This window comes from Falco biarmicus, chromosome 16 (genome assembly GCF_023638135.1).
Source record: "Falco biarmicus isolate bFalBia1 chromosome 16, bFalBia1.pri, whole genome shotgun sequence".
In the NCBI taxonomy this organism is placed as follows: domain Eukaryota; kingdom Metazoa; phylum Chordata; class Aves; order Falconiformes; family Falconidae; genus Falco; species Falco biarmicus.
In genome coordinates, this window is record NC_079303.1 from 6,468,014 (window position 1) to 6,483,691 (window position 15,678).

A 15,678-nucleotide genomic window follows, 5' to 3' on the forward strand; every position below is an offset into this window, starting at 1 on the left:
GAGTACAGCGGAGAAAGACCTGTCAGTGGGTTATTAACCGCTGCATCAGAAAAATGTTGTTACTTTCCCTATAAATGCAGTAACCTTCACCATGATGAAGATCTATCTAGTGCTTGATTAAAAAATGTCCCAAATTCTACAGTAAAAGGAGAAAAGTGTGTTAAAGTTAAGGAAGTTGTTGACAAAGTGGGTCATTAATAATGTTCCGAGGCCTTTGTACAGATGTGGGGGGGATGAATTATCAGTCGCGAGTTTGTAATTTCCGGGGTTTTGTCATATTAATGCAGATTCTTAACCTCCGTGGTTTTGTTTGTGAAACATTCGGTTGGGTTTAATTGCCTGCTTTTCTCTTATAAATATGGTCTGATAATGGGAGTTTTAGAGGCAAATTCATTTTATTGAAATAGATTTTTCTCAATCTTTTCCCATTGTATTATGAATCCAAAAGGAGGGTGATTCAACTGAACACAGTGAGCGTGCTGGGAACTGAAATACTCTGTTCTGGTCCTGCGCTGGGCACAGGGCAAGTTCCTGACCAGAACAAACCTGCCCGCCTCCCCCACGCGCTCTCCAAGTCCATCTGTAATTGTCAGGATGAGCACAGCCGACCAAGAGCCAGGACCCCACAGGCAGTTGCCGCGGGGCTGCACACCCAGCCATCTCCCTAAATTTCATGCCGTGCATTTACATATGCATTGGTTTTCTATAAAACGCAGAACGAGAGCAATATTCTCATGTTAACCACAGGTGCCACTCTGAATATCAACACTCCGCAAATGGATGTTGTTTGAAGGGTGGAACAGAGAAACCACACTGAGTGCTCAGGGTAAGTCTAGGACACTTCATCTATTTTGATACACAATTACTGTCCACAGATGCATATAGCCCAGATCTTTTGTTTGACAATGCATGGAAAAAAATTGTATCTAAGTTTGTCTCCCTTGAAAGAATTGATTAAAAATAGCTGTTCTTTCTCAGCCATGATAATGCTTTTTTTTTTTTTGTGTTGCCTTGATAAGGACACAGTGAGTTTGTAATGAAAAAGTTATACAAGAAAATAAATGAGGCTTCTCTTTTTTTTCTTTTTCTCCTTCGTTATAAGTGCTTCCACATCAAGGCATAATTATACATTAATTTAACACCTGTTTTGCTTTGAAATTTTACTCTTGTAACATTTTAATGTCCCCCCTGGACAGTGATTCTCATTTCTGGAGAGCTGCGAGGTCACAGAGAAAGTCTGATGCTTCAAGGTGTGCAGGGGATGCTTGAGCTTCTGCTTACTGTCCTTCCCAACCTCATCTCCCCCTGCCTGTGGCTGTTTCCGAATAAAGTTTAACAGCATCTAAACATTCTGAATAGTGTATTCATGCTATTTGCATGCCCATAATTCTAAATATCTTGAGACTAGCTTGTGCCAAGTAGGCATGTGAACAGCTTGCCCAGTCCTACAGCAGCTACCACTGCAGGAAACTGCTCTCCTAATACCTGGAGTGTGTCTCAAAAATCATTCTGACGTAAGATGTCTTTCAGTTACAACTGTCAATCTTTATTATAACCGTTCATTTTCTTAATTACAAAATGATAACCACAGTGCTTTTAATGAGGATGGCAGGCGGTCCCTACACTTCAGTATGTCAGACCTATGAAGGCAGGTGCAGAGCTTCACCCTTAGCCCACTGTTCTGACCGCGGTGACACGCGTGGCTGTGCTTCACACCGGCTCTTCTGCGTGAAATGAAACCTCTGATGCCAAATGGCTAAACAGAACGCCGTTACGGCATGGGGTTAGTCTGTTTGGAAGCCTGGAAGCTGTTACCATCCTCAGAGCTCAGTGTGTTGAAGGTTAGCAGGCGGTGGGGCACGGGGGTTCAGACCCCTGGAGCCCTGAGCCCCGTTATCAGGCTAAAGCTGAAGGTTTTCCTGCCCCAGTACCCAAACCCCGCTGTCCTGGTTTAACCCCGGCTGGCAACCCAGCACCATGTGGCCACTTGCTCACTCTCCCTTACCCAGAGGGATGGGGAGGGGAATCGGGAAGGAATGTAAAATTCAGGGGTTGAGATAAGAACAATTTAAGAGGTAAAGCAAAAGCCACACATGCAAGCAAAGCAAAGCAAGGAATTAATTCCCCACTTCCCACGGGCAGCCCAGGGAAGCCGGGCTCCATCATGTGTAACAGTTAGTTGGGAAGACAAACACCTTAAGGCCAGATGTCCCCCCCCTTCCTTCTTCTTCCCCCAGTTTATATACTCAGCATGACACCGTATGGTATGGAATAGCCCTTTGGCCAGTTCGGGTCAGCTGTCCTGGCTGTGTCCCCTCCCCATTCCTGTCCCCCCCCAGCCCTCTCGCTGGCAGGGCCCAAGGAATGGAAAAGTCATTGGTTTAGTGTAAACATCACCTGGCAACAACCAAAACCATCAGTGTCCTACCAGCCTTGTTCTCACCCCAGAGCCAAACCGCAACTCTGCACCAGCTACTGAGAGGAAAACAAACTCCATCCCAGCCGAGACCAGGACGCAGGCGCACCCCGCGGAGCAGGGAATCAGCTCACAGGGGGCCAAGTGAAACCACCTGGAGCAAGTGCAGGTATTTTTGCTTTCCTCTGCCATCTGCAGAGTAGATGTGTCCTGTGGTGTGGCAGGACCTGCAAGGGAGTTGTGGTTTTGTGTAAAGGAAGGGGATGAGAAGTGCTGTGAGTTCGTGTGCGTATTCTTCGTGCAGTGTGCTAAGAAGCCCTAAAATAGTCTTCCAGTAAACACCCCTTGCCTTCTTTCTTGACAAGAAAAGGAATAGCAAACTCCCTGCTTCTTCCATTCTGACAACTGGCGATTTTCTGTTCAGCTTTTTCCCAAGACGTTATAAATCCCACCTTCTGCTTTTTCAAATAAAATCCCATTTTTACCTCTAAGGAAAGCCATTTGAAACGCACTTAGCAACCGTCAGAGTCTATTTTTAGCTTCTATCAGGGTGTAATGTACAAAATGTAATAATCTCATGCTTGAAGCTTTTTTCCCTTCTTCCCAGAGATGTGAAATTGCTGCAGTTGAATAAGAGTGAGGGAGACGGTGCAGCTCAGCTCTGCCCAGAACTCATTCTCTCTGTTTGTGTCTGTGTATCTCAAGTTGTTCACGTTCACCTTTAGCAGTATGGTTATTTATGGGCAGACCTAGCCACTCTGAATGTGCTGAACAAGGTAAACTAAGAGTATATTTTTAGATTTCTCTCTGACAAAAAGTTCTGTGGTCAAGGTTATTTGTGGGACAGGGAACCAAACAGAGTCTAGAAAGACAATGAATAAACACCTTCATGACTGCCAGAAAGGTGGGGGCATAGAGGGACTGTTTGGCGAATGAAGAGCAACTTCAGGCTCTTCTCCCCTAGTGGACCTGGAAAACTGGGCTGTTGTTATTAAACTTAATCCTAAGATAGATATTTTTTTTTTCCTACAAATGCACTGCGCTCCCTTGGATCCTGGGAACAGGACACTTGCTGGAGATGTCGGGTCTGCAGAAGCTCTTGGGGGGTGTGTGGGGGGAAGATGTGTCTTCCATTAATCTGTCTGTGCTCTCTGAAGGATGATCCTAGGACTGTAGAACTGGGTTGGGCCACTGGTGTTCCCAAATCACTGCTGCGGCATACTGTCTGAGACCTTGGCTAAGTCATTAAAGTCATTAACCTTCATGTGATTTAGTTCATCACTTTCAGCTCATCTTTCTATCCTTTTTTCCTACTCTTAGACAAGGCTGTAATAAAGACAAAGTTTGTCCATCATGATGTTCATGTGTTTCGGGGCACTGGTCTGGGGGAAAGCTCCTGAGGCCGCTTACCAGCTCCAAGGCTTTGTTGGCAGCATCTGGCCTTCCTCTTTGGTATTTGGCACTGCCTTACTAAAATGTGTTTTTCAAGACAAGGTTGTTAAGATTTAATGCTACCATCTAGTAAGTCCAAAAGGCCTCATCCATTTGTGATGGCACACCTAAGCCATCAAACATGAAGAAGCTGATCACAGCTTTGGTCCACACATACTGATGTGTGTGGAGGTGTCGGTATTTACCCAGTGAAGCGACTTCAGAGGGTGAACTCCCAGGGATGCAAACAAGGCAGAAATGCTAGAAGGAGGAGAAGTCTACTCAGGTCAAACAGTCCTTTCCCTGAAGCCATGGGATGATGGTTCTGTGCTGTGTATTTCCTGTCACTTTGTTCATTTTGAGTTTTGAATGGCAGAAGCGATGGGACTCCCGTTGCTCCTTTCTGGAGATCAAGTGACCTCCTGTGCCAGATCAGAAATAGACTTTAAATAATTCATTGAATAAAGTCTAGGATTTTTGTAAATGTCTGTCTGATTCTCCTTGCTCTCTGTTATTCCTGGCTTTCCTACCAACCCATAGAGCACACAGTCACATTCCTCCTGTCATCACATCTACACTGCCTCCTTTGACTCACAGATCGTCGTCCCATTTCTTTGAGCGTTTGTTAAATTTTTCCGTATTCTCTTGAATGAAGGAATTATTTCACCCAGTAATAAGAATTTGATTTCCCCATTCGAGTGTGCTTTGCTGTGGTCTGAAAGAGGACATAGACATTAACTTCCTTCCCGTGGAACTCGCCTTACATCAGTAGTCAGCATGTTAAAGCAAATTGCATGGTACTGTAAACATCTAGAATCAAGCGCTGTTCTCATTTGTATCCGTGCAATCATGCTGAGAAAAATTCAGCCTGTAGAGCTTAAAGACACGCACTTTTAATCCTATGCATTTTGTAAGACTAATAACCTGCTTGAAGGCTTGAGGGCGCACAGCCTGATTGGACAGGATAATGTAGGGTAGCAAAGCACGAGGCAGAGTTCTGAAACATAATTCTGGATGGGAGGAAAACATAGGAAAATTGGTAATATTCCTTAATTCCAAGTGCTCTTGCAATCATATCCTCATTACTGAAAGGGATGAATTTGTTTATGCTGCTTAGCTTCAGGCTGGAAAAGAACATAAGATACATTTCCTTGCAAAGATACATTCCTGTTTTATTTGATGCTCTGAAATTAAATCAGAAGGAATATTATTTAATCAGTGAGAAAAGAAAGAAAGGTCTGAACAGGCATCTAATAAATTCATGGTTGTCACTGTGTGATGTGAGGTCCCCTGGAAAGTTAGGAACTGTTTGAGGAGCCGTCAGGCTTATGTTCTCTCCTGGCATGGCACAGGTTTCAACACCTGAGACAGAATTCCTGAACAGCTCCGCATGTACGCGCCCTGCCTCGGGGAGATACAAAACTAGAACTTTGGTGATTTTTGGTGTGTTGGTTGGTTGGTTGTTTTTTTAAACTGGTGCAAGCTTGATTTATTTCCATCACATTTCTACTCACTGTCTCACTTATGATGAAGTTAGGCCAGATTTATCCCAGGCTAAGCAGGAGTAAAATGTCGCTTCCTTTAGGCATCCACAAAACCTTGTGTGAGCTCCACTTTTCTCCACTGGATGACATAGTTACTCTGGGGTCCTGTGGTGAGTTTGCAAGTTAACTTGCAAGCTATTTTATTTTTTCTCTTTATTGTAGATATTAAAACCAAAGAGGCACATGCATTGATAACTAGTGAAGCCCTGGTGGTGGTACTTGCCAGAATGTTCCTTGTTCTGTGGCTGCAATAGACTTGGGTTTTCTTTTGACTGTTTTTTTTGTGGGTTTTTTTGTTGGGTTTTGTTTTTTTTTTTGTTTTTTTTTTTTTTTTTTAATATAACCTTACTAGTTTGTGTGGATTATAGCATTCCTGGTGGGTGTGTGTATACAGGATAAGAAGAAGCTGGAGTCAAACCCAGAGCCCTTTAAATAACAAAACAAAAACAGCAATGCAAAAGTAGAATTGCATTGTAGCTCATTTAAGCCTCACTGAAATTTCCATTCTGCAGGCATTTAAATGTTGTAGTTACTGTGGCACATCTCATTTTACTTTATTCCCTGGTGGATGTTTCCCTTAGAATTTGGTACAGATGCTGAACAATAAAGCCTGTTGCAAATTGCTTTCCAACTGCTAGGTAATTACAGCAGATTTTATGCTAAATGTAAAGAATGTACTGCTACTTTTTAATAAAGGGAACATCTTTCCTTATCTGATGCTTTAATACTGTCTCGTTTGTCTTACTTTCCAGTGGAAGGACCAGTTGTTCACACCCAGGAGGAGCTGCTGGTATGCCTGCCTTTCCATACTCTTCCTCAGAATCTGTATGGTGCAATGATCAGCTGGAAGTTCAAGCCCTTTGTGTGTTTAGTAAGTAACTTTAAATATTTAATATGACTACACTGAGGCCACAGAGCGTTTGTCTATCTGTACTTGTTACCAAATGGAACAGAATATTTGGTTTCAGCAGGTTTCAAGGATTAACTCCATGTTTTGTCACATTTGTCAGTGTTTACTAACATGACCAGTGACATTATAATCTCTCATACACCAGGCAGAGTAAATATGAAGCTCCTCATCCCTTCTCAGAGGGAGATTTTTCTCAGTGCCTCTGTACACAAATGAGCATCTTGCCCTGCAGCAATAGTGTTGGTGACTCCTCTGTACTGCAAAGCAGATGAACTGAGATGGGGAATCATTTTGTGGGGAGAGACCATCAGCAGAGTGGTGTACCGGGGAGCTGGCTTCTCAAGATATTGAGGAATTCAGTAGCAAGAGGTTTGTCGTGCTGAACAGTGGCACAAGCACTGCAGCCGCCAAGAGTGTGGTGGTTGATGTCCTCCCACCCCGTCCCTGGCAGAGCTCATTGACCTGGTGTCACGTTCAAGGTCTGTGACTCCAGTGTCTCAGGGGAGCTGGGTCAGTGCAATCTGGGGGAGCGTAGGAGCTGCAGAGGGTTCAGGGGTGTGTGCGTGAGCTGAAATATATTTGAAACCAAGTGAGAAGTTGGTTCCTGGAGAAAAGGAGCTGCCTGTGTGTCAGTGCCTGTGGGCTTGGGCTGGCTGGGTTGGTGGAGTGAGGGAAGAGCAATGTGACCAAGCTCCAGGATTCACTGCTGGGTATAACTCCTTCTCCAGGGCCTGCTAATCAAAATCTCCTTCCATCAGCAATGCTTTGTAATGCTTTTGTAGTGAGCACCTGCGTTTTATTACAGCAGAGATGGCAGAATGTTCCTGCGCTTGGCAGAGGCTGGGGAGGGATGCTGCTGGTGGGTTTTGTTAGGTGGGTAGCTGCATAGCCTCAGCTTTCTCAGGCCACCCTCACATTATTCTGAGGAGAGTATTATGGAGAGCACAGCCCCCCAGGCTGGGGAGAGGGCGTGGAGTATTAATAGGTTGATGTACTAATTGCTTTGAGGGCGGTGGAAGATGATCGCTCGAGGAACTCTTCATTACCAAGTGATGGAAGCAGCGTTGCTGCTCTGCTCCGGGCTATTCAGTAAAGCCACAGCTGCCTGCTCAGCCCTGGGCTCTTGGAAAGCCCCTGTGTGTCTGCTGGGCTGGAGGAAGACTCGAGGCTGTTGGTCACTGCTGTCAGCCCAGGGCAGGCAAGGTGCTGTGCTGGGGTAGGAGGCAGCCCCACTGCCCCGGGAGCAGCAGGAGCTGCTGCGAGGGGCGATGGAGTCTCCAGCCGGCTCCATCAGCAGCAGGGCTGGGAGCGCTTCCACCCGCTGCCTGGCCTTGCACGGCAAATGGCAAGGGTTTGGGGCTGTGATCATCTGCACTTGCAGATTTGCACCTGGGATCTATGGTAAGCGTGCAACTGAAACGTATTTTAAAAATGTGACAATCGTTAGAATCTAAAAATTGATCTGAGCCCACACAGGGTGCAAGTGCCTAAGAGTGAATTGGAGTAACATGTTGATTAAACATATAGGGAGAGTAACGTTGCTGTGTTTGAAACCATTGCAACCCTTGAACTGATGAGAGAAGTAGGATACAAAATCAATCCCAACATCTAGGAATCTGCATTGCTAAACTGCATGAGAATCAAGAAAACCTAATTTAAAGATGTTTCCCAACAGAAGGTGCAAGTGTGCAACAAAATGTTTAACACTTCTGTGAAGGAGGGAAATAGTCATGGAGAGGCCATTGAGATGATTGTATAAAATGATGTTCGCAGTTCTCTCAGAGAAAAAAAACCCCACAAATTTAAACATATTAGCCCAGCCAGTAAATCACAGTTTAGTGTTTAATTCTGTGCAATTACTTTCATATTAGTGTGATAATGGCAAAAGACTGTAAGAATATGAAAAAGTAAAGGTAGTCAAGGGTAAGATAGTAGCGTGTTCATGAGTTTCTGTGTGCACAAGTAGTAGAACCTGAAGCTGTAGCTCTGGAAAGTGGAGCTTCGAAAAAAGTCTATGAATGCCATTAGCAGTGGTCACTGAGAGAACTCGGAGGAGCTGGAAAAGCCCTGGGCAAATCTTTGGAGAAATCCTGTTGTCATTTGGAAACTTAAACAGGCAACTCTTAAAGGCAGGAGACGCACGGTGTCCGGCCCCCACCACCAGCAGGGTCCTGTGCCCAGCCGAGTGACGCTGGGACTGTCACACATCCCACGGGCGCTCTGCCGGACCTCGTCGGACACGGGCAGGTCTGGGCTGTTTCTTAGTCGTCCCCTGCTGCCTTGTGGTGTTTGTAGTCACATGCTGCAAGAACCTTTCTAGTGGCTTCCTGACGAGAAGGGGGGTGGTGTGCGGGGTTTGTTTGATAACTGGTTAGCTGTTCTTAGAAGGGTTTGTGTGCTGGTAAAGTGTATGGTGGCAGCAGCCCCTGGTGCCAGAATCGTCTGCAATCAAAGCCTGTGCAGCAGGGCTGGGTGAAAACAGCTTTCAGCTCTCTGGATATTGTCGTGAGTTCTAAACTGAATCTACTGTTGCTGTTTATGACCTTTATCTATTTCCCATTAACTTTTATGTGACTGATTGATGGAATGCAGAAACAAAGAGGTGCAAACACAGCGGTGTGATTAGTGCAGAGGTTTCAAGCTCTGGTTAATGTGTTACCCAGCTGGAGGAGCACCACCAGATTACTCATCCCAAAGGTCCTCACTGGAGGTCCCTGGGGGTCCTAAACAGACCTCCCAGAGCTCAGGAATGCCAAGGCCTGTCGGCATCCACCGATGTGACAAGCAGCTCTGGTAGGCAGCCAGAGGTCTGACCTGCTCCCCTGCCCGGTGCTGGCAGAGGTGGCAGATGAGATTAAATAAAACAAGAAGGGATGGGATAAGGTGAGGTGATAGCACAAGACAGGGGAGAGCGCTCCTGCGCTCCCACCAGGTGACATTATGTTCAAAGCAAATACCCACATGGCTAGAGAGGCAACAGAAGCCCCATCAAGATACTTTCTGACTTCCAGTAACACTGCTGAGTAGTTGAAATGTGCAATTTAACATATGGCTAATAAACTACTAATTAAAACAAATAGGAAACAGTCAACTAATCAAATCTCCTTGTTGCCATATGGCAAAAATCCCTGGCAGCCTCTGAGAGAGGAGTCACCCAGCCTGGGGTATCAACAGGGACCCAGTGACTCAGCAGGGGATTAGGGTGAAGCAGGGAATTCAGGATGATTACTCATCTAGTTGTCAAACACAAAAAAATCTCCTTTTCTCTATTACTTCAGTTGCTGTGAGGCTTTACCGCCGCCCGTCATTTTCCCTCGCGTGACCGGCAGGATGGGTCTGGCATGTGCCCATACCTGCTGCTTTCCCCAGCCCCTGCTCCCAGCTCCCGGTGGGAGAAGGGCGAGGGATGCGGATGAAGGATCTGGCACGCTGCAGTGGCAGCTGGGATGTTCTCCTCGACTGCAACATCTTTTGAGGTGCTTTCACCTGCATCCAGGCTACTGAGAGGAGTGTTTGAGGAGTAGTTTTGTGAATGCTTGCCTAAATACCTGTGAGCAGTCAGTTGGGAAGTGAGTGGATACTCAGAGCCCCAACAAGCAGAGCCGTTCCCCTGCGGCTGGAGGGGCCAGGCATCCCACTGGAGTCAGGCTTACAGATGTGAGGAATATTACTGGGGAAGATCTTGACGGCAATTCTCAGGCTAGGATTTGCCTGCTCGATGTCTTTGGTTGAGAAATCCTGCGTGCTAATGCATGTGGCAGGAGGGCAACCAGGTTGAGGATAATTTACAAGCAGGAAAAAAGCCTCTGAGTGATTCAGCGAGAATTGGCTCTGCTGCACGCACGGTCTTGCTACTGTGTATGAGTGAGAAAGGCACTGGCTCGAGAGTTGAGGTAGCACTTCAGTCTCTGACCCATTACATCCTTGGCATTTCGATCTAGGCTGCTGACAGTAGGCTCGGTTACAGTGCTGAGGCGGTGATATGGCTCTTTAGTATAAAGAACAGTATGTAATGACGCCGCGTGGTGTTTTACATATGGTAAGTGATGGTAGTCAGACTGTTCTATACGGAGAGAAGGTTGGTTAATTAAGCTACATCTTAGTCAATGATATGAATTAAGAACAAAACAGGATGTTTGCCCTGTCTCTTTTATTAACTTACTTCATCTGTGTAACAGCAGCAGCTGGATGACTCACAGCCATTACTGAGGCATCTACAAGCTACTATGGTCACATAGGCTCCAGAGCAGAAGAGCACTTTGAACCCACACAGCCAAACCCCTAGTTTAGCGTGGGAGTCAGTGGATCATTTTCTGCGTGTTTGTACCCCAGAAATCTAATTTGAAACCATTTGCAACAGATGAGCTTTAAACCGGATGGTAAGTCACAGTATAGATAGTAAATCCTCCCAAGTCATGAAAGCTGTGTCCCCCTTTCTAAATTTATGTGTTCCTATAGAAGGTATCTCATCCTCTCTTGAACAGTACTTTCCAGTTCTTAAATGGAATCATCATTTATAAAGAAGCTATAACTGCATTTTTTCACCCCTTTTACCCTTGTCTTGGTTCAGACCTAAGTCATGTCGCAGGGGATGTGAATGCAATGTAAAACTCTGCGTTAACAGATCATAGCCTTGGGGTGTAGGAAAGGTCATTTTCTATGGGGATGTGAGGTCAAAGTGCCCAAAACATGGATGGTGGGAAAGATTTCTGCAGTGAGAACCCATTACAGAGTTTTTTATTTGACTTCTTTTTTGCAGATGGCTAGTAGGAGACAAAGCTTGATATTCTTCATGAAGTGACAGAGTTATAGCAAAATGTGACAGAAGTGACTTAACTGCCACAGGGAAGTGCTGGGCTGAATCCATCAAGACCCTCAGTGTCCCAGTCATCATCCAGCAAAGCACTTAAGCACTTGCTTTACTGTAAGCACCATTTAAATCAGCGCTGACTTGCTTTGCTGAATCAGGAGCAGAGTTCAGTGTAGTTCAGGAGTCAGTCTGTATGCCCCTGTTTTTCAGCCGCACAGTATGTCCCTTCCACTTTCAAATCCTGTTCTCTTGAGCTGTGAGACTTTTGGACCAGAGAATATCTCTTAGCAACTATGGGCAACATCCCTAGCAGCCTGGTACCGGAGAAAAAGAGTAAACCAGGTCACCTAATAAATAATGAGAGTCAAAAGGGATGACCAAACTTGATAGAAGACATAGAGTTTTTCAGAACTAAGGAAATCAGTCATGAGCCCATTCTAGTTATGGCATATCTACAAGTAGATGGGGTTTTGCCTTTTGCTGCTGAACAGCCAGCACCAGGGTGAGCACGATGTTCCCTCCTTGCCTTAAAGCTGTTAATGGATCCTTGATCTCCTATGGCCCATCTTGGGTTTATTTGCTAGTGAATTCTGCATTGCTTCTCCCACTGGGCATTTAGGTGCCCAGAGTCTGGCAAGACTTCTGAAATTAGTGACTTTCTCTTATATACAGCTATAAATAACACTGTGGGGTTATGGGTGATGGGTTGCATAGGCTTTATAAAAACACTCTGCAATCATATAGCTATAGATTTAGAGAGAAATGTCACACACAGAGTTTTCTTCAATGAATGTGAAACCGTGGAAAGGTAATTTAGTCACATCAAGTAGAGTCTTATCTCCAGGAATGGACTGTGGCTGGACCTTGAGCTTTCACTGGCATCCAGAACTCAGCTGCTGTCTCTTCTTCCCAAGCTAGAATAGTAGCCAAATGCTTAAACCTACACCATATGCTCTCTTTTAGATTTTACTTTTGGACAGGAGTCAGGTTCCTAGCACTTGCCTTCTAAGTGAGCCAGATAAACGTGGAGATGACAGGATGCTGTTGCAGGCAGGGCTGCCCTCCCAGTGGAGATGCAGGAGGTTTAATTTTCCTCCCAAGGGTGCGTCTCAGCCCTTGGAGGGATGAAACAGGCTCGTTTTTTTACTTAGAGCAGGGTTAGCACCAGGCACGCTACCTGGAGCAGCATGATGTATATCGCATGAAATATCTTGTTTGAGGAACGGATATTTCTGCCGTCCATCATTTACAAAAGACCCGTCTGCGGAAACGCGCTGCACAGCCCCGTCCCCCTGCTGCATGCAGAGGGATGCTCTGCCGATGGCAGTGTGCTCTGGACGGGGGTATTTTCCAGGCTCGCCCTTGCTTAAGCCAGCGCTAGCACTGGGTTCAGAGAAGTCACCCAGCAGGAGACGCATCTATTTTTGCAGCAGCTCCCTGGTTTTTCACAAGCCATAGGAGCCTCGTGAATGCTCAGCAACCGCCTCACTCCCCCATCCCTGCCGTCTGAAGCCTGATCAGGGGGTGAGTCATGAGCTCTTGTGCTCCTGGAGCTGCCTCTGCCCCCCGATGCCTCTGCGCCACTGGCCCGCTTGACTCGCGGCGTGGAGCGGACCTTGCACCACTTCCACCCCTCTCTAGCCAGGAGCAATAGCTGTATTGACCTCTGGTCACGCTCCCCAAGGAGCATCCATCGTCTGAAAGGAAAGCGGCATGACTCAGGCTGGCCAGGAGCTGAAAACACGTACAGGTGTTGTGTTTGCCACAGATCTGTGTTAGAAACAGCGTAATCCCTAGCGAGTTATCACCGGTGGCCCTGCTCAGAGCTGTACGTAACCGTAATCTTCCCTACGTGCCCCCCCTGCGCCTCCCCCAGCGCTCTGCCCGGTTTCAGGCCACACCTTTTGTGGGCTTTGTTTTTTCCTACCCTACTTTTTAAGGGATCCCACACACATTAGTTTCTCATCAGGCTTCAGAGTGCTCATAATCAGCCCTCTGAGATTAGTTAGAGACCAATGAAGATGCAGTCGTTTTATTTCAATCCTTTCTAAGGCATTACAGGCAGAGCCCTCAGCTGGGGTCTAAACGCTTCTCACTTAGTCCTGCTCCAAAGTGCCAACAATTAGGTCTGTCTGGGAATTGTCCGTGGCGTGTCCATGACACTTTACATGGTTTAGCTCCCGGGGTCTGTGGCTAAGGCTCCGGAACCTTTAACTGGTGCTAAAACCATTTGGCTCGTCGTTCCTTTTCCCTGCACAAGTTACTTTAGAAGGAGCCTGGGTGAGTGTTCAGGAGCTCCGCCAACACATTCACTTTGCATTTCAACCATATGAAAACAGATAGTTGGGAGTGAAAAAATGCTGGTGAATGTGAAAACATGTGGCCACAGGACTCTAGACTCATCTAGTGTTCTTTTGCAAGCGTCGCTGCACTCTGAGGCTTGAAGGGAAGATTTGAAGAATGACAATGAGGTCATTTTTTCAGATATTCACAGACTGCTCTTCAATGTTTGATGAGCAGCATGGGGCTCTCGATGGAAAATGACTATGGAGTTTTACAGGGTTTTTTAGTTTGCTTTAATTTTTATTTATTCCAGGTGGATAAGGTGTTGGGAGAGCTGATTTTGGCTTTCTAAAAGCCTGTCTCCACAAAAGCAAGACTGTATGGTACAAGCCTGTCCTTGCCTTACTTTTCCTGGTGCTGTCTGAAGCGCTCTGCTGTGAGTGATAGCAGCCAGTGTTCCCAGTAGTGCTGCAAATGTTCAGCAAAAGTGATCAGATGCGTTTAGTATCTCCAGTGGAGAGTTTGTCTCATGCCTTGTCCATGATTCAGTAAAAATACCCTTGCATAAAATATTTATGAAATACAAATGAAGACTTAGACCCTCAAATATCGGGCTGCGTAATGATGCATTTATCGGCATCGTGGAGTGCTCTCTTCTGCTGGAAATCTGTTTGTAAGAGGCACCGGGGCTGCTGGAGGCCAGGCGCTTCTGGCAAGTGGCCCTGCTCACGCAGCTGTCCGGCCAGGAGCACAGCCTCCTGCCTTCCCCTCAGTGCTGCCCCGTGGCAAAACAGCCTATCTGACATCTTCAGAAAATTCCTCCTGGTTCCTGTCAGGCAGATGAGTGGCTATGACCAAAGCAGGAGCCCGCTCAGGTGGTGATGCCAGCCAGGGGCAAATGGGCAAGATGCTGCTTTCTGCTCTGGACCAAATCAGAACTTGTCATCCCAAATGTGAGTTTGGGACCCCCCTGTCTCTTCTAGTACCCCTTATTTTTCCAAAGACCTAGCTTGGGGGCCCTGCTACCTTCATCTTCCTCCATCCCAGGCTGTTTTCCCCCTCCCAGCAGCTGGGGAATTTGTAAGGATGCTCCCAGGGAGCGCAGTGGTGTGTTTCTGGGGGCTGTAAACATCCCACGGACCACCTACCCCTGCCCCGGGGTGGGTGCTGCCGGGTGGGAGGTTTCACCCCACTGAGCCCAGGGTGTGAGCGTGCCGTCGTGCGGTGGCTGCAGGAGGCCATTGTGCTAACACAGCGGGGGGAAACTGCTGCCTGGTATTAGAAGTTCTCTGGGTTTCTTTCATGATACCTGTGTTTTATTCCAGTTGGCAAACACCGGTTTTGCACAAAGTGGCATTCATTCCGGAGTCTTAACCTGATCCCTGCTGGGTTCAAAATTGACAAAACTCTACCTGGCTATTAGTAAGGTACATAATACAGCAGCTAAATATAGAACTGACAAAGGCTGTCCCTGAAATAGTACCAGCATGGGGATAAAATCAATGTCATTTCTTGCACAGTTCCTTGACAGGCATTTGCTAGAAGAGCCTTATCTGTGCCTGTCAGTGATTCTCAGATACTTCTTGATTCCCGTTGGAAATTGCAGAGCCGTCGGTGCCTGACAAAGGGAACAACTGAACCCCTGGGCTGAGCCCTCCCTGGGAAGGAGCCTTCTCCCTCCCTCCAGGGCTTTAATGTGCTCTCCCACACGAGATCGGGGTGTTGAGGTTTGCAGTGGTGCATCTTGGGTCGCTATTTTTTCTTAAATTATATTGTTTCCTTGTGTACTTTTTAGTAAAGGTATTTGCTTCTGTCTGGTAAGGCGCAGTATCCTTTTGGCATTTCAGAAGAGGTGGGCAGGATGAATTATTCATTTTAAAAGTGTGTGACATTATGATGGAGCTTCAGCAAAGTACATTTAAACATTACAAAATAGGATGAATCAGTTTAAACTCATCTGAGCTTATCATATATCAGATAAAATGACTGATATAAAGGCTAAAAAGGAAGAAAAAAAAGCTCTTCTCAAACCATTTCTAAATCAGACTCCAAAGCCTCACCAAATATGAAAGAGGGTTTATTTTCAAATCTTCTAATGCCAAGAGGTTTAGGGAATAATTGATGAAAATACAGGGTTAGACCCCTTTTTGCGCAGACTACTGGGACTGCTGGATCCCTGGGGACACAGGTTCCTCAGGAGAACTTGTGCACAGAGGAAAAGGAGAGGCTCTGGTCAAAGCCTAAAGGGTAATGTGTTAAAAGGCAGCAGAAGGAATCTCATGGG

General features: G+C 46.3%; 1 protein-coding gene and 1 long non-coding RNA gene across 6 annotated transcripts in view; one reads left to right on the top strand and one right to left on the bottom strand.

Annotated features, from left to right (window-relative positions):
• Positions 1-15,678, bottom strand: part of KCND3 (potassium voltage-gated channel subfamily D member 3) — a 133,059-nt gene that overhangs the window by 77,320 nt on the left and 40,061 nt on the right. The window lies entirely within an intron of this gene.
• Positions 6,142-15,678, top strand: part of LOC130159743 (uncharacterized) — a 181,538-nt gene continuing 172,001 nt past the window's right edge. Inside the window, exon 1 of the long non-coding RNA XR_008825833.1 lies at positions 6,142-6,262. This is a non-coding gene — a long non-coding RNA (uncharacterized LOC130159743). The remainder of the gene's footprint in view (positions 6,263-15,678) is intronic.